This window comes from Micromys minutus (assembly GCF_963924665.1).
Source record: "Micromys minutus genome assembly, chromosome: 15".
NCBI lineage: Eukaryota > Metazoa > Chordata > Mammalia > Rodentia > Muridae > Micromys > Micromys minutus.
Window position 1 is genome coordinate 27,795,363 of NC_137984.1, and position 18,405 is coordinate 27,813,767.

At 43.4% G+C, this 18,405-nt stretch overlaps 1 pseudogene across 1 annotated transcript; it reads right to left on the reverse strand.

The window, feature by feature from the left end:
- Nucleotides 1-279: 279 nt before the first annotated feature.
- On the reverse strand, nucleotides 280-923 carry LOC308430429 (high mobility group protein B1-like; annotated as a pseudogene). The gene has a single exon. The product of its transcript is annotated as a high mobility group protein B1-like (transcript).
- Between the last annotated feature and the right edge of the window lie 17,482 nt (nucleotides 924-18,405).

Sequence of the window (18,405 nt, forward strand, 5' to 3'; positions counted from 1 at the left end):
AGAACCTGCTTTAAATTTCCATGCCAATTTAAAACCCCCAGACTGTACCAGGCAAGGTTAGTGGCTATTGAAAATACCACCAGGACAGGGCTACCTAAAGACACATTCAGTAGTGTGTTAACTATACAAAAAAAAAAAAAAAAAAAAAGACACTGTACAGTTTAAAAACAAATTTTACACAGCCTTAGCCTTACATTTCAATTTTTTCTTTAAAAGGAGTGAGTTGTGTACAAGGGGCTTAAATGCTTTATAGACAAAAAAAATTGCGCTAGAACCAACTTATTCATCATCATCATCTTCTTCATCTTCATCTTCCTCTTCTTCCTCGTCTTCCTCTTCTTCCTCCTCTTCCTCTTCATCCTCCTCATCATCTTCCTCTTCCTTCTTTTTCTTGCTCTTTTCAGCCTTGACCACCCCTTTTTCGCTGCATCAGGTTTTCCTTTAGCTCTGTAGGCAGCAATGTCCTTCTCGTACTTCTCCTTCAGCTTGGCGGCCTTCTTCTCATAGGGCTGCTTGTCATCCGCGGCAGTGTTGTTCCACATCTCCCCTAGTTTCTGTGCGACATCACCAATGGATAAGCCAGGACCTTTGATTTTTGGGCAGTACTCAGAACAGAACAAGAAGAAGGCCGAAGGAGGCCTCTTGGGTGCGTTGTGTCCTTGAACTTCTTTTTGGTCTCCCCTTTGGGGGGATGTAGGTTTTCATTTCTCTTTCATAACGAGCGTTGTCAGCCTTTGCCATATCTTCGAATTTCCCCTTTTCTTTAGCAGACGTGGTCTTCCACCTCTCTGAGCACTTCTTGGAGAACTCTGAGAAGTTGAAGAAGCATCCGGGAGCTTCTTGTGCTTCTCCCGGCAGGTTTGCACAAAGAATGCATATGAGGACATTTCGCCTCTCGGCTTCTTAGGATCTCCTTTGCCCATGTTGAGTTGATTTTCCTCCGTGATGCAGAGTCGCCAGTGCCCGTCCGGCTCTCGCTTGCCCCGGCGCCGTCTCTTGAATGGGCTTTTTAAAATGTCACCTGTTAACCTCTCCATCCCCTTTGACCCACAAGCATGGTTTATTTTCAGAATTCCAGGAAGTACTTAAGTCTTTCTCCATTAAAAGTTAGTTCCAGCATGGCTTGACAACTGTTTTTCAATTTCATTCCAAAATTAAGATAAAATGTCTCTACTAACAGTGAAACTAAAGCTACCATTCCTACCCTGTTACCTCATCTCATTTTTTTTATTATTCTGCTTCTGAATAATGCATTCTTATAAATATTGAAAAAAAGAAACATGTCCTATGCTCCAGAGGCGAGGTTGTACATATGTTAACCCTAGTTGCAACCCCCAGAAATTGTCCATTTTAGGTCACATACAGTTTTCTCCACTTCCTTGCTACAGAAAAAAAAAAAAAAAAAAAAAAAAAAACCCAAAACCCAACTACATGCATTAGGGGCCAGTGCTAAACGGTGGACCTTTTATGTGATCTCAGTCCAAAGGACTGAATCCAGAGCCTCCTGCATGCTTGACTAAGACTCTCCACTGAGCCAGCCACCCCCACCCACTCTGGCCCAGCCAAGGATTTTAATACCAACAGCAGAAGTTTGAGTTCAGGCAGGGGGATTGCTTGGTGTCATGTAAACATGAAATCTACAAATTATAAACTGTAGCAATGAGGACTAACCGTATGGCCACACCCATTACTACAGCGCGGCGGCCCAGATCCCTGCTGCCAGACCTGAGTACCTCAGTTAGATCTCTGGGCCCCACACGGTAGAGGAAGAGAAGGGACTTCTGAACCGCTGTCCTTCCACACTAGAGCCATGGTACATTCATGCCTCATCCCTCACTGGTTACATAAACTATTTAAAAATATGTATATAAAAAGAAAAAAAAGTTTCACAAGATGATGAATTATCAGTCCCCTCTACCCCTTCTTTTTGAGACAGGGTCTCAGGTATCATAGTAGTATACACTTTTAATCCCAGAATTTGGGAGGCTGAGTGTGAGGCCAGATTCATCTGCATCACAAGTTCTAGTACACCTATGAGAGATCCTGCCTCAAAAACAAAAAAACAAACAAAAAAACAAAAAAACAAAACCAAAAACAAACAAACAAAAAAAACAGACAAAAGAGGCAGGGTCTCATGTAGCTCAGGCTAGCTTTGAAGTCCCAGTGTAGCTGGGTTGATCCTCTTCCTTCAACCTACTGAGTTTGGCAACTATTGGCATTTATTAGCAGGAGTGCTTCTGGGCTGGTGTGATGGAAGCAAGGACTTCAGCGTGGTAGGTGTCTTAGGGTTTCCCTCGCTATGAAGAGACAATGAACAAGGCAACTCTTATAAAGACAATCGATTGAGACTGGCTCACAGTGTCAGAGGTTCAGTCTCTTATCATGGGAGGAAGCCTGGCAGCATCCAGGCAGACATGGTGCTGGGAGAAGGAGCTTAGAGTTCTGTATCTTGATCCAACTGCAGCCAGAAGACCCTCAGGCAGCTAGGAGGGAAGTCTCAAAGCCCAGCCCCACAATGACACACTTCCTCCAATAAGGCCACAGCTATTCCAACAATGCCACACTTCTTGATAGTACCACAACCTGGGCCAAGAATATTCAAATCATCACTTTTCACTCCCTGACCCCCGTAGGCTTGTTCCACCATACGAGTCTGCAAGGGCCATACCTCACCATAGCATAATGCAAAATACATTTAGTCCACCTTCAAAAGTCCCATAGTATAAAACGGTATCAGCAATGTTAAAAATCCAAAGTCCCTTTTGAGATGCATCCAATCACTTAAGTGTAATGCCCTATAAAATCAAAATCATAAAGCAGATCACATATCTTCGGCATCACAAGATATACATCACCACTCTAAAATGTCATAGTGAGGAGATACTGGTCTTAGTACTACTGCTTTTATTCTTGACTCTAAAACCAGAGCCACATGGTCAGAGCTGCTATGTTCTGCGGCTTGCTGGAGCTGGAACATGGTCCCCTTGTCCTATTACATTATCATCAGCTTTCTGTTTTCTAACTTCTTCACTGCCTAAACTGATCTATCCTGGAACTTGCTCTGAAGACTAACCTTGAACTCAAGAGATCTGCAGAGCTCTGTCTCCTAAATGCAGGGATTAAAGGTGTGTGTCACTAAGTCTGGACCTAAGCCTTTTTTTTTCTACTGGAATTTGCTCTGTACTAGGCAGGCCTTGAACTCAGAGATCTTTTTGCCTTTGTCTTGGGATTAAAGGTGTGTACTAGCAAGTCTAGACTTAAGCTTTTCATAGCCACGGTTCCTCAAGATCCCAATAAAAAGCCTCAGTCTTCCATTTCTGGATTGTAGTTCATTCCAGATTAAAAGTCCAAATGAAAACAATAACCAAGCAATAATATCTAATATGATATAACTATTCTTAGTTCAATGGCAACACATAGACAATAAGGTTAGCGGGGTGAGATCTTGACCCAAGGTCATCATGCCCTTAACCTGTTTACCTCTTCAAACACAGAGGTTAGCTCTATTGCATTCCTGGTGCCCTTTTATTTCTTGAGCCATACACTTGATATTTTTCCATTTTAAGCTTGCTGTGCTCAATCAAAACACTCTTCATGAGAGTAAAACAGAGGACAGAGTCTATGCTGGGCTTTTCTATGACTTTCTTTGTCAATGCAACTAATTGAAATCTCTTTAACTTAGCCTCAGGTAGACTTTTCAAACAAGGGCAAAAACCAGCCGCATTCTTCACCAAAATTCAGTAATAACAGTCTCTAGGCCACAAACTAAAAATTTCCTCTGAAACCTCTTGAGCTAGATCCCCACAGTTCAAAACACCCTGAGGAAAACTATTCCATGCTTCTACTAGAATGGCCCATTAAGCCCCCTTAAAGCATTTCACTGCTTCACAGAGTCCCAGAATCCACATTTTTCCACACGAAAGCATGGTCAGGCCTACCACAGCAATACCTCAGTCTCTGGTAACAACTTCTATCTTTGTTAGGGCTTCCACTGCTGTGAAGAGACACCAAGAGCAAGGCAACTCTTATAAAAGAAAACATTTAATTGGCACTGTCTTAGAGTTTCTATTCCTGCATAAAACATCATGACCAAGAAGCAAGTTAGGGAGGAAAGGGTTTATTCAGGTTACACTACCACACTGCTGTTCATCACCAAAGGAAGTCAGGACTGGAACTCAAGCAGGTCAGGAAGCAGGAGCTGATGCAGAGGCCATGGAGGGATGTTACTTACTGGCTTGCTTCCCCTGGCTTGCTCAGCCTGTTTTCTTATAGAACCCAGGTCTACCAGCCCAGAGATGGCACCACCCAGAATGGGCTGGGCCCTCCCCCCTTGATCACTAGTTGAGAAAATGCCTTCCAGCTGGATTTCATGGAGGTATTTGCTCAAGGGAAGCTCCTTTCTCTGTGATGACTCCAGCTTGTGTCAAGTTGACACAAAACCAGCCAGCACATTTACAGTGTCAGAAGTTCAGTCTCTTATCATCATGGCAGGAAGGCAGCATCCAGGAAGACATGGTGCTGGAAAAGGACCTGAGGGTTCTACATCTTGATCCAACTGCAGCCAGGAAAAGACTCTCAGGTAGCTAGGAGGGGAGTCCCAAAGCCCAACTCCACAGTGACACAGATCCTCCAACAAGGCCACACCTACTCCAACAAGGCCACACCTCCTAATAGTGCCATTCCCTGGGCCAAACATATGCAAGCCAACACAGTAGGCAAGCCAATGAGCTATATCTTCAGCCTATACTGGATCTTGTTAAGTCAAACTTCTCATTTAATAAATATGCAGATGATTTTTCAAACTTAGTATTTATTATAGTTTAATTTCTTGGGAAATTACCTAGTTTTCTGCTTTATTGAAACCTTTGTAAATATTTAATAGGTCATTTTCATAGAGTTTCTGTCTGCAAATTTAGTGAACATAATTATTTAAAATTCCCATCTAAGTTAATTAGATGGTAGTTCACTAAGACTGTTCCCTGGGTGTTTGCAGCTTCCCCCAAGCCAAGACATTAGGGAGATATGGGCACAGTTAAAAGGGGAAAAGCTGGGCGTAGTGGCATAGGACGACAATCACAGTTATTATGTGGGGGCAGAAGAATCATGACTTCCTGGTCTAGAGAGTGAATACTAAGACAGTGATCACTGGAGAGAGGTCAGTGTGGGTGAGAGGGAGTGAGAGAGAGAGAAGGAAGAGGAGGGGGAAAGTAAGCAGAAATAAGAGGAAAAGAGGAGAAAGAGGAGGAAGAGGAAGAGGGGGAGAAAGAGGAGGAGGAAGAGGAAGAAGAGGAGAAGAAAGAGGATGAGGAGGAGGAAGAAAAGAAGGAAGAGGGGAGGAAGAGGAGGAAGAGGGGAAGGAAGAGAGGAAGGAAGAGGAGGAGGAGGAAGAGGAGAAGGAAGAGAAGAAGAAGGAAGAGAAGGGGAGAGGAAAGGAGGTAAGGAATTGTGGGCAGTAGGGCAGGTAGGCACATTTTCTTGAATGCTGTAGCCACTGGTACATTGTCTATGCTTTGAATAGGGGCTCAAGCATGTGGCCCGAGTGGCTGTTGAATGTGTGGTTTTGCTTCAATATCCCAAGTGCTGGTTTTATGAGGATACAATGACACGCTCATCTCAAACGTTTTTTTTTTTTTTTTTTCTGTTATTTTTTCTTCCCACCACACCCCATCCCAGAGCTGTGGACCAAATGCAGAGCACTGTGCTTGCTAGGCAAGCGTCATCCATCTGAGCTAAATCCACACCCCCTCCAATGTTTCTTGTAAAGATTGACTTTAATTTTGTTTTCCTGTATGGTCTATACACAAGTGTGCATGTGGGTACCTGTAGAGGACAGAACAAGGGCATTGGGTCCCCTGGAGCTAGAGTCACATAGGTTAGCTGAATAATGGGGGTCTTGAGAACCGAACGTTGATCCTATAGAGGGACAGTGAGCACTAGTGACTGCTGAGTCAGCGCCTCAGCTCTTCCATTGTTTCTTAGATTAGATTTCGGTGGCCCAGAGGCCATTTGGTCTTGGAGTTCAATGGAGGGTAAGGATAGGGGGACTGAGTGCTGGCTTTACATTAAGAAAATTTAATGTGACCTAGATATGGTATGATTTCATCACCAGAAAGTTAAAGGCAGAAGAATCTTGAGTTTTAAGTCATCTCCATCTACAGCGTGAGTCTGAGGACCTTGCTCTTTAGCCCAGGCTGTCCTCAGACTCACTTTGTAGTCAGCCTTGCCTCAAATTTGTGATGAAACGCCTGCCTAAGCATTTTAAGCACCAGGACCAGGTTCTTTATAACAGATCTTCCTTTCTATTTAAGATACAATAAAACTTATGAGAAAGCCTCAATGTAATTTCAAGGGCCAGAGTCCAGAAGGGATGAGGGACAGGGACATTTCAACAGCTAACAGATTTAGGTCAACAAGAACAAAGGTCACTTCACTCGCTAGAATGTATGTTTAAACCTTAACTCAGATCCCATGATCAGAAAAGTCCTCTGTTTACACTTCTAACTAACTCTAGGCCACTTTCCCTTCTGCCACAAGCCTTTCTAGGATCGCTGTGCAAAACTCAACTTTCTAATCTATGATGTAATTCCTAGTTAGCCCTTTGCAACTCAAGCCCCGCAGAAGAGAGGCGCCCATTCCTGGGGTTGTCACTCTGGTACTTTTCCCACAGAAGTCTCCTCATCTCTTCCTCTGTGTCTCAGTCCGTCATGTGCAGAGCAGCTCAGACTTTGGGATGGAGTGCTATTCACCTTTTCTTTTCCTCTTTTGCCCCGTGCTTTCTCCTCACTCTCCCTAGTTTAGATGAAAGAGGGAGACGGGGAGGCAAAAAGTCGCCGGCAGTCACTGTCACACCAGCCCTATTTGCTTCAATGTCTGGAGCATTTGACAGAGCACCACAGCCTGTTGGCATCCATTGGCCTCTGTGGCCACTACCAACAGTTTGCTATCACACAGAAGTGTGTGCACATAGGAGCCCCATTAATATTTTATGATAACGGGGCTTGTCTCAATCATACCCGTAACGGCATCCAGTTCCCGAAGTGCGCATGCGCGCACCGCTCTTTCACGCACCACCCCCTTGCTCCCCTGCACCTCGCTTCCATGCACCTCGCTTCCATGCTCTCATGTGCTCCTTAGTTTATCTTATGATTTATGACTATTGCAAACGTTGGGCCAGGGGCAGGGATGGGCTGGGGACAACACAGAGAGAACTTGGGGACAGGGCATGAACACAGCCAATGCTTCCTGTATCAAGCTAACCCTTTACATCAAAGACCTTCAGTGCAAGGAAGTTACCAGTGAGAAAAAAATGAGAGTCGTTTGGATTTGTCTTTTTCACCAGAATGAGGCTTGCAAGGGAGGTCGTCAATCTTGTTTTCTTGTGGGCCGCTGTGTAGACACCAACGGCAGCCACTAGCTAGCCGGGAATGGGCAGACAGACATTCTTCCAAAACAGTGCCAGGGGCTGCATGCATGTTGAGCATAGGATTTCATGGGTGATACAACATCTCTCACATGAGCTGGTTTTCTGTTTGTCTCCTCTGCCGTCTTCCCCATTAAAAGTAAACGATTTCCTAATTTAGACAGTTCCCGACTCAGCCTCTCTGTTGGCTGCCTTTCACTGAGGAGACTCTGTTGACATGTAAGTGATTACTGCAAAACTTCAAACTTGCGTTACTTATTACCCATTGGCTCTTGCTGGTGTGGGGCCGACTGAACCTCATAGAGACAAAATCCAAGCAGAAAAAGGAAAAAAGATGAAATCATTTCTCATTTGCAACAAGCAAATCTGAATTGTGCTTACACAGACAAATTCACCTCTCTTAAATACTAGCTCATTTTTTAAAAAAAGTTACAGATCTTTAAGTAAATTTATAAATCTGTGTTCATGTGTATGTGAGGGGGATGACTGTGGATGTGTGTGTATGTGTGTGTGTGTGTGTGTGTGTGTGTGTGTATCAGAAGACAACTTGGGCTGTCTTTCCATCTCTTTCCACTATGGGTCCCAGGGATCCAACTCAGATCATTAGGCCCCTTACCTGCTGAGCTTTCCTGCTGATCCAATATTAAGGTTTCTGATTTTTATTACATTTTAATTCATATTTATAGGTTGTAAGACTATAGAATTTTTACTTAGTAGCCAAAAGAATATGACTAATATGCAGCGGTAAGATTGTTCACTATGTAGGTTTGAGGATCTGAATTCAAATACCCAGAAAACCCAATTTAAATGCCAGGTATGAGCAGCTGTGCTAGGAACGCCAGCACTGCTTGGGGGCGGGGTGAGATGGAGGACAGAGGAACTCTGTGCTGTGCTGCTGACAGCATCAGGTTCAACGAGACGGATACCCTGATTCAAGGGGACACGGCAGGAGGTGACAGAGAACACCCAATGTCCTCCTCTGGCCTTGTGTGCATTCAATATAAGCACATTCCACACGCCTACAGAAACACAAATCAAGTCGTTTTTAAGAGATGCTTGTGAGGTGTGTGTGTGTGTGTGTGTGTGTGTGTGTGTCCTATTTTGTTTTTATATTGTGATTAAATATCTTGACATTGAGAAGAGGCTTATTTAGCTTATAGGTTATGAGGCCTATCTTCAAAGGAGGCCAGGGCAGAGCTCAGTGCTGGAACATGGAGGCAGAGAGACTATGGGAGAATGCTGCTTACTGGCTTCCTCTCTGGTTTGCTCAGTGTGGTGGCTTGTGTATGTTTGGCCCATTTGACACTACTAGGAGGTATGGTCTTGTTGGAATAGGTGGGGACTTGTTGGAGGAAATGTGTCGCTGTGTAACTGGGCTTTTCGGGGTCCAAGAGCCCAGTAAAGAAGAGCCTCCTCCTGGCTTCCTGTAGAAGCTAGTCTACCCCTGACTGGCTTCAGGTCAAAATGTCTGACCTGTCTGCCTGGACACTACCATACTTCCTGCCAAGATGATCATGGACTCAACCTCTGAAATCGGAACTATAAGACAGCACCGATTAAATGTTGTGTTACCTTGGTAACATGATGTCCCTTCACAGCAGTGAAAACCCTACCTAAGACCCTGAAATACCTTGTTTTATAGGTCAGGCCAACCTGCCTAGGGATGACACCTTCCACAGTGGGCTGGGCCCTCCTACATTAACTAGCAATCAAGAAAATACCCAGAAGGTGCACCCACTGGCCAATCTGATGGAGGCAATACCTCAATTAAGAGTTCCTCTTCCTGCAGGTTTCGGTGGAACACACCTTTAATCCCAGCACTATAGAGGCAGTGGCAGTTGAGTCTCTGAATTCAAGGCCAGCCTGGTTTACAGAATGAACTCTGTGACAGCCAGAGCCACACAGAGACCTGAGTGGGAAAAAAAAAATCAAGGAGCTCCTCTTCTTATGTATGTCAAAGTTTGTGTCAAGTTCACACAAAGCTACTTAGCTGTGTGTGCTCATGCACATGGCATGCGGGTGGAAGTCTGTGGAAAACTGGTGACGATCAGTTCTCTCCCTGGGTCGTGTGTGCAGGGGTCCAATGCACATCAGTGCTTTCTTGGAACAAGCACCTGGCCAGCCCTGTGGAGACATTTAGCTATAGTGAAAAAATGACAAAAGTAGTGTAAAGAAAACAATTAAGAAGACAAATGTGAGCAAGGACGTTTGTTAGAGACGTGCGTTAGAACAAAGTGCACAGCACAGGATGTTTGCTAGATCAGGCTTATGCTGAAACTCCTTAATTAAACACGCACACTGTCATACCTGTAATTTGACTATGCACACACGATGCTACCCAGAGGTCAGAGCACCCATTGGATGGAAAGGAATTTTGTTGTTGCTGTTTTTGTAAGACAGGGTTAGTATTCTATGTGGTCCTGGCTGTCCTGGAACTCACTCTGTAGACAAGGCTGGGCTCAGTGCCTGCCTCTGCCTCCTGGGTTCTGGGATTATAGGTGTGCCAGCGCTGCCAGGCAGAAAGGCATTTTGACCAATGTAGTAATTGAAGATGCTTTTTACAGGTGTTTAGTTAGAGATGCGACCGAATATAGACATGGTAGGTATAGCCTTGCGCAGCGAAGACCCCGTGTACATCTCCTAGTAACTCCTCCAACAAAACACCCTTAGTTTCAAACCCAGAATCTAATTTTGCTTTATATATAAACTCAAAATATTGTTTGTACATGTTTATATGTATTACATATTTTCCCTGAAAAATGAAAGTGGTGCATAAATTGAGATGCTCTCTTATTGGATTGAGAGAGTCGCTCACCACCAAGTCTTATTCATTCAGCAGTTACTTACAGCTGTTCATAATCCACTTAGCAGCTGATCTGAGATTATTTTGAAAATCATAGCAGTTTTCTACCTACTTGCATAGACAGGGCTGTGTGCTTGGTTCCTCAACATGCAAAATAAATGCAAATAAATAAATTGAGCCAGGTATGGTGGTTCGTGCCTGTAATTCCAGTGCTTAGGAGCCTGAAGCAGGGGCTGGAGAGATGGCTCAGCGGTTAAGAGCCCTGACTGCTCTCCCAGAGGTCCTGAGTTCAATGCCTGCGACCACATGGTGGCTTACAACCATCTGAAATGAGATCTAATGCCCTATTCTGGTGTGTCTGAAGAGATCAACAGTGTATTCACATACATTAAATAAATAAATCTTTTTAAAAAATCAACTTAAGGAGGCTGAGGCAGAAATATTGTTCAGAGTTTTAAGCCAGCGTGGGCTGCATCAGCAGACCTTGTCTCAAAACAAACAAATAAACAAACAACAAATAGATAATACAAAAATTTGGACTCTAGGCTAATATCTAGAAATCATTTATGAGCTTACGAGAAGAGGCCCATTGCAGATCCATAACTCAGAATTTACATTTAATTCATTAATTAGTAAATAAATAATTACTTTGAACCAACATTTTATTTATTCATTGACGTATATTTTCTTGTTTTCTGAGAAAGAGTCTCTTACAGCCTAGGCTGATCATAAACTCAATATATAGCCTGGGATGACTTTGGGATTTCTATCTTCTTGTCTACACTCCCAAGTTGTAGGAATACAGCTGTGTTCTACCACCCCTGTCTTATGGGGTGTTGAGGATGGAACCCAGGGTTTCACACATGCTAAACTCTCTACCAACTGGTCTATATCCCCTCTTCCCAGAAGCCAAATTGTAACAAGATCTACCAGTGACTTACAGGCACATAAAAATTTACAAGGTAAACAATAATTAGATTAGAATTTTTATACTTCTCACATCAAGCCGTATTCATTAGAGGTGGTGCAAACATCTGGCTCCCTTGCTGTGGAGTGTGGTTGGCAGATAATTTTACAAATTGACAGATACTCTGTTTTATTTCAATTCCCTTTTGGTTATTTCTCCTTCATTATTAGTGTGTTATGTGCATCTTTGAAACGATGAGCTAATTTCCGGATAACAGAGGAGATAGTTCCATTAGCAGACACACTGCTCTGTAGAGCTGAGGAGCAGAAATTAAGCATAAATACACCAAGGAGAGAACGCATTACCTGTGCACAGATTTCTGGAATAAAGACAGTGTTATGCACAGACAGGCATGGGCCAAACCTGTGCCAACAAAACTGATGAAAAGATGAAGCTTTGACTGCAGAGAATTTTGGATTCTGAGATTTTGTAAATAGCTCCCACAGACCATTGCTGCTGCTTTAACTCAATGCCCAACACTCTTGCAGCAAAAAATGCTAGAGCCAGAAGTCTAGAAACTGTCTGATGTCACTAACAGAGTATGAAGGGCAAGGTGAAGGCTGAAGGTTTCCAAGACAGCCAGAGAAAACACCATTTCTAGGCATGTTGGTGAGGGTATTTCTGGGAGAGATGTGCATAGGATTCTAATGACCGAATACAAGTAATGAATCAGTCTGCTGGGTATCATCCAACCCACTGAAGCAGAGAATAAAATATCATTGCTGTGATCCGTTGGCTCTCTGTATCCTACACTTGGGTCCTTGCATTTGTTGTTCATAGTGTTATATTTGCATTGGGATTTATTTTCCTATTGCTCAGAGCTGCTCAGTCAGCTTTCCAGCCTTTGGCTTGGGAATAGCACAGTGTGGAACTTCTAAGATTCTCTAACTGTATAGATCACTTCCTCCTACTAAGTCTATATTGATGGTGGTGGTTATAGTGGTGGTGTGTGTATGTGTATGTGTCTCCAACTCACAGGAGTTTGTTCTTTCCTTCTATTTGGGAACCTGGGATTAGACTCAGATTGTTGTACTTGGAAGCAAGTATCCTTGAGTCATCATGAGCTCCTAAATCTATATTTTATATAATCTCTACATATTCTACTGATCCTGCTGCTTCTGTGGGTAAGATCTGTAGTTCAGTGTCAAAATGTTGGTTACAAACAACAACAACACACAAGACACACACACACTCACTATAATGGTTTGCATATGCTCAACTCAGGAAATGGCACTATTAGAAGGTATGGCCTTGTTGGAGGAAGTGTATCACTGTGTGGGTGGACATGGAGACACTCCTAGTGGCCTAAGAATGCCCACTTTGTTCCTGGCTTCCTTCAGATGAAGATGTAGAACTCTCAGCTCCTCCTGTAGCACACCTGCTTGGATGCTGTCATGTTCCCACCTTGATGATGATGGATTGAACCTCTGAACCTGTAAGCCAACCCCAATTAAATGTTGTCCTTTATAAGACTTGCATTGGTCATGGTGTCTGTTCACAGCAACAAAACCCTAACTAACACACACACATACACACACAAATTTTCTCTTCCATTTTGTATTTTCCAGGAAGTCCTGATCGTTTGGAGTACCACAGGCTCATATGTGCAGAGAAGTGACTAAGAGGTGCTGTTGCTCAGCTGGCATGTGGAGGAAAGCTGCCTGAACTACCTTACAAGCTCAAGCTGTATATCTGAAAACACAGGAGTGAAAAATTGGTGCCATTCACAGTTGTGTCTGCCCACAGATGAAAATATTCTCTGCCCACCTTGGTAACAAATGTTTGGCAAGGAAACCCCTTCTCCGATTTTCTTGAGATCCAAGAAGATGAGAAAGCACATAGGCAGGGATCCAGGTTAACCCTGGTAAGGGAAACTTTATGACAAGCTGAACCATTTCTAGTCTATACTTTAATTGGAAACATTTGCTGATAGCACAAAAATGATTTACTGAATCTGGAGAGTGTGAAAACAAATAAATGCTTGCAGAAACACTTTGCTTAGAAGCTGTAGAGTGCAAATATGTAACCATCTTAGAGTGAATAATTTTGACATCTGAAGGTTTAATGTAGACTCCAACCATTATGATGGCCTTCAATTAAAACACTTCAACTTATTCTACGTTTACCTAAATGAAGGTTGAAGCATAGCTTGATGGCAAAGGAAATTTGTCTTTAGGCCTTGTCTTTGTTGGGGTTTCTATTGCTATGAAGAGACACTATGACCAGAGGAACTCTTATTAAAGGAAAACATTTCATTGATTCTGGCTTGCAGTTCAGAGTTTAGTCCATTATCTTCACAGCAGGAAGCACTGTGCAGGCAGACATGGTGCTGGAGAAGGAGCTGAGAGTTCTACATCTGGATCACCAGGCAGTGGGAAGGGAATGAGATCAAAACCAGCCTGGCTTGAGCATCTGAAACCTCAACGTTTGTCCTCAATGACATTTCTCCAACAAGGCCACACCTACTCCAACAAGGCCAAACCTGCTTATAGTGCAACTCCTTTCGGGCCTATGGGAGCCATTCATATTGAAACCACCACAGAGGCTATCAGACAATCACTGGTAGAGACTTTTGTGTGTAGGCTTGATGGCCTGAATTCCATCACTAGATCTGAGGTAGCAAGAAGCCGTAAGACTCTAAATGTGTCTTAACTACTGGGAGATCCCCGCAAGAGACCAGGAGACCGGTAGAACGGAGTTTGATGCAAGCGCAAGAGGTTTATTTTTCTGGTGCATCAGGGTAGACCCTCAATCAGCCCCTCATGATGAGCGAGTGTTGGCTATTACAAGCACTTTTTATACTTTTTAAGGGGCACAGGTTACATCAGCAAGGTTGAAGTTCAAACTTATTGACTAAACATATTGACCTTTAAATCTATTGGCTAGCAAGCATGACATGAATTTGGACTCTACCTTCAGAGGGTCAGTCAGTACATTCTGTAAATTTTTTTTACTCAAGAATGTTCTTGTGGGTGGAGAAAGGAACTTGGCTTAGCCTTATCCCCAGGTGGGAGGGTGAATCTCTAAAGAGGGTGTGGGACTGTTAAAGCCCTTAGGGTCTCTCAAAGCAACTTTAGAGAGATGACTTCTGACCTTCATACATCCAAACTGTGGCACATGAGTATTGTGCACACACACACACACACACACACACACACACACTCCATTAAGTAATACAATATGCAGAAAGTAAATGTAAATTTTAAAAGAAAAATTGTCTTTAACTTTTGACATGGGAGTACAATTTGACCCATGTGTTAGTCTAATGGTGATAGGATCACGAACCTCAGATTTACACTTCCAGACAAACAGAGCACTGTTTAGAGTTTACAAATCTAGGGGCTGGGGAGTAGCTTAGTTGGTAGAGTCTGTGTCTAGTTTGCATGAATCCCTAGGCTCAGGCTCCAGCACCACAAAAGCACACGCACAGTGGACAGGCCTCCCATGCTTGTCTCCCATGTAGGCAGAGAGACCAAGCTACACAGTTGATTAGAGCCAACCTTGGGTACATAAGAAACAGACTCATAACAAAAGAAAGAAAGAAACAAGAGTGACTAATGATGTCTCTCCTCATCCATCTCCCCATCAGTTCAGTTAAAGGATAACTGACACTCCTGATGAATAAGGCTCATCTGGTGCCCCATGGATATGCTTACTCTAAAACACATGCTGAACCTGAATACTCCTAACCCCTGTCTATATGTCTGTCTGTCTGTCTGTCTGTCTGTCTGTCTATCTATCTATCTATCTATCCATCCATCCATCCATCCATCCATCCATCTATATATCTATCTATCTATATGTCTATCTATCTATCATCTATCTATCTATCTATCTATCTATCTATCTATCTATCTATCTATCATCTATCTATCTATCATCCATCTATCTATCATCTATTTATCATCTCTGTCTGTCTGTCGAGATAGTCTCATTTTGTATTCCAGACTGGCCTGAAGCTCATAATATGACCCACACTGACTTTAAAATTGTGGCACTCTTTCAGCTTCAGGTTTCTAGGTGCCACTGTGATAGGCCTGTGCCACCATGCCTAGCTTTATGGTTCTTCTAAAACAAAAGGCCAAACACACTACTCTCCTGTCTAGAGCTTTAGGTATCAGTCTATGCTAGTTGACATTCCTTACCACGAGGAATGTGCCCAGCCCTTACTCTAGTCTCTCACTCCATCCCAGCTGTTTTCTTTCTGGATTGCCTTATTATCCATACTTTTGTCTCTATTTGTCCTGCTAAGTGACTCACACATTTGCACTCCATGTCTCTCACCCGTGTTAGTCCTTTTTCAGGAATGCTCTTTTCAGAGATCTGAAGGCCTTGCTTCTCTTCCAACTCAGGTGCTGGGAATCAAACTCAGGTATTCTGCGAGAGCAGTACATGCTTTAGACCCCCAGGTCATCTCTCTGACTCCTATTATTGCTTTTGTTAGACAGACTCTCACATGTAAGTTCAGGTTGTTCTGGATCTGTGTGTAGCAGTCCAGATTGGCCTCAAACCTGACAGTAATCCTCCTGCCTCAGCATTGGGATATCATTTTTGGGTGATCTGTCTTTCTTCACCCACCTAAGGCATTCTCTGATTGGCTTTAATAAAGAGCTGACAGTCTATAGCTAGGCTTGAAAGGGAAAGAGGGGTTTCCAGGACAGAGACTGGGACTCTGGGAGAAGAATTTGAGGCCAGGGGATTCGCCAGCTAGACATGGATGAAGTCAGATGCACTGGGACTGAGTGGGAGATAACGGGGTCCATGGCAAACATGGACTAGAATAAATGGGTTAATTACATCATACAAGCCAGTTAGGAAACAGCCTAAGCTTTTAGAAAGATTAGTGAGTCTCTGTGTCATTATTTGGGAGCTGTCAGGTTAAGACAGTTGGTACCTTATCCTTCCGAGGGTTTATATCTCGTTGTCGTTTGGATTTGTTGTCTTTGCTTTTCTTTTGTTTGTTTATTGTGGATTCCCAGAGATACTACTTTTTCAGAGCTTTTTCCTTTTTCCTGATCACTTTGTGGAGCTTTTGCTTTTTGTACTGTTTTGGTTTTTTTTGGTGATCACAGTTGTTTTCACAGTGATTTAAGTACAGTCATTTAATTGTCACAAGACACTGGCACACAACTATACTGCTCCAAATGCCTTCATGCATATTTTTTTATTTAATAATTATGTTAGTTTGTATAAATGTGCAGAGCCTTAAAAAACACAATTCAAAAAGTACACCAACAGCAAGAATTTGGAAATGAGTTTAGTATTTATCTGTTTTTGGAAAAAGGTCTCAAGAAGCCCAGGCTGAGCACAGTTCTTTGAGGCCGGAACAATCTTAACCTCCCTTTCCTCCTGCTTCCACCTCCCAAGTGCTGGGTGACAGGCCCATGTCCCTATGTGCCATTGGATAGGGGAAGTCAGGTCTCACTGGGTCTGTTGGTTATAAAGCCTCCATAGGGCTTGGCTGTGGGTGACTAAAAGACTGCCCACTGTGTGCCCTCAGGACTTTTGGAAGCAAAGTATCACATGACTGTCAGTCCACAAACTGCCTGTTACTATGAGAAACATACAAATGTGAGGCAGGAGGCTAAAATGAGCTCACAGAAGCCTCCCTGTACCCGGGCAATACCTGCTCTCTGTCTCATTCTCTCCGGTGACTTCGATCTTTTTCCTAGCTGCTTCTTTCCCACTTCTAAGTGTGCGATTCTCTCAGATTTAGTATATTCTTGTGTCTGGAGTGACTCATGTGAACAGGTGGCACAGGATAGAGTATCTTGCTCTACATCCTGTGTTTCCAGGTAAGCATGTATATCCTTATCTTTTCCTCCTTCTCTCCTTTTCTTTCTTAGGTATGACTCTATGTAGCTCTTGCTGTCCTGGAACTCTTTATGTAGACCAGGTTGGTCTTGAACTTAAGAAACTCCGGCTTCTGCCTCCTGAGTTCTGAGACCAAAGGTGTGGGTCACCACTTCTGTTTGATGAACCTGTTAAACAGAATCTGAACCCGTGTAGTGTCTGTATATCACACTCCTCTATTTATAATTCAGAGGCAAGCCAATTCCGAACTGAAGGAAAGCTCTGGGTTAGGCAATTGATTAGTCTCGGGATTTTAGGGCTTGAGGTGGTTTGAATTTGAATGGTCCCCATGGACTCATAGGGACTGGCACCGTTTATAGGATTAGGACTTGTGGCCTAGTTGGAGTAAGTGCAACCTTATTAGAGGAAGTGTATCACTGGGGGTGGGCAGTGAGGTTTCAGAAGCTAGAGCCAGGCCTAGTGGCTCTCTCTGTTCCTACTGCCTGTGTATCTGGATATAGACCTCTCCACTCCAGCAGGTCTGCTGGCATGCTGACATGCTTCCCACCTGAGGACAGTGGATGAAACCTCCGAAGAGTAAGGCAGCCCCAACTTAATGGTTTTCTTCATAGGAGCCTCCATGGTCAAAGTGTCTCTTGACAGCAAGAAAACTCTGCTAAGACAGGGCTCATTGCCTGAGATAGACCCTCTACTTTCTATTCTCCATCTGCATCTGTTCTACGCAGCGTTACCCCCAACACACTGTAAGGAAACCATCCACCCAAATTTTATATTAGCAATTTTCACTTTTTCTACATGTTACCTGTGAAATGAGGTAATATGCTCAACCCTCAACCGTAAATAAGTCTTTCTTTACATTAAAAAAAAAATACTTAAAAAAAATTACAATTGTTTCTCCAAAAGACTCTAAAACTTCTGTAATTTTGCAAAAATAAAAATTCGGACATCATAAAGTGAACCAGTTTAACACATTTAGAATAAAGCCTGTGTGATTAAACTGCACGCTTGAGATGAATTTATATATTAGCTATTTCTCTGGTTGCTGTCACTAGCTGAGGAGCAGATACAGAGAGGAAGAGTTTATTCGGACCACAGTGTGAAGTGTATAGTCCACCTCGGCAGGGAGGACTTGTGGCAGAAGCGCGGGGCAGCCAGTCACAGTGGCCCTGAAATCAGGAAGCTGAGAGAAGATCCCTTTGCCATTTCCTCAGACCACAGCCCAGCCCACAGGAATATTGCTACCCACATTCACAGCAAGCAGGTCGCCCCGCCTCAGTAAGACCTTCCTAGAAATGTCCTCATAGACACCCAAATCGGTTTTTTTTTTGGGGGGGGGTGGGGGCTTAGTCTAAATCTAATCTGGTTGACAGTGAAGGTTTAACACACCACCCTACTAGAGAC